Consider the following 1,356-nt stretch of genomic DNA (forward strand, 5'->3'; position numbering starts at 1 on the left):
GGAAGTGATGGAGGCTGGTACAATTGCAACATTTAAGAGGCATTTGGATGGGTATATGAATAGGAAGGGTTTGGAGGGATATGGGCTGGGTGCTGGCAGGTGGGACTAGATTGGGTTGGGATATCTGGTTGGCATGGACGGATTGGAGCAAAGGGTCTGTTTTCATGCTGTACATCTCTATGACTCTATGACACAAAAATTGGTGGCATTGTTACTATTGGGGAGATGGTATCAGGCTACAGTCTGATATTAATCAGCTGGTAAATTGGGCAGAGCATTTGCAGATGGAACTTAAGCCTACAGGTGTTAGGTGAGGCATTATGGGAGGTCGAATAAGGGAAGGGTATACAAAATGAATGATAGATCCCTAGGGAGTACTGGGGAACAAAGGGAGCTTGGTTTACAAGTCCACAGATCCCTGACGGTGTCAGCACAGGTAGACAAGGTGGTAAAGAAGGCAGACAAGATGCTTGCCTTCCTTAGCTAGGGCGTAGGGTATAGAAGCAAGGAAGGTTTCTTACAACTTTATAAAACACTGGTTAGGCCACAAATGGAATGCAATGTGGAGTTCTGATCATTACACTATTGGAAGTACGTGATTGCACTGGAGAAGGTGCAGAGGAGATTCACCAGGATGTTGCCTGGAATGGAAAGTGTTGATTATGAGGAGAGACTGGATAGGCTGGGTTTGTTTTTCTTAGAGCAGAGAAGGCTGATGGGTGATCTGATTGAGGTAGACAAAGTTATGAAGACATATGTTGGGTAGATTGTTCAGTATCTTTTCCCCATGCCAGACATGTCTAAGAGCAGAGGGAATAAGTTTGAGGTGAGGAGTATGTGGTTTAGTGAGGATCTGAGGGAAAAAGAAAAATGGGATTTTTTTACCTGAGAGAGTGATGGAGGCAGGTACTCTCACAACGCTTAAGAAGCATCTGGTTGAGTCGGCTATAGACAAACTGCAGGTAAATAGCATCAGTATAGTTTGGTGTCTGTTGGTCAGCATTAACATGGTGGACCAAATGTCTTAATGACTCTATAACCTGGTGAGACAGAGAGACCTTGGTGTCCTGGTCCATGAGTCAAACAAAAACGTTAGTCTGCAGGTACAATAAGTGATTTGGAAGCCAGATTGAATGCTGTTTATTGCAAGGGAAAATGGAATTGTAAAGTAGGGATGATTTACTACAACTATACAGAGCTTTGATGAAACTACACCTGGAGAATGGTGTACAGATTTGACCTGCCAGTTTGAAAAAAATATGATTTATTTCAGTGTAGTTCAGAAAAGTTCACTCGCCACCTGAAAGGCTTAGCCAATGAGAAAATGCTGGGCCTGCACCCATTTGTGTTTAGAAG

This window comes from Chiloscyllium plagiosum, chromosome 26 (genome assembly GCF_004010195.1).
Source record: "Chiloscyllium plagiosum isolate BGI_BamShark_2017 chromosome 26, ASM401019v2, whole genome shotgun sequence".
Classification (NCBI taxonomy): Eukaryota; Metazoa; Chordata; class Chondrichthyes; order Orectolobiformes; family Hemiscylliidae; genus Chiloscyllium; species Chiloscyllium plagiosum.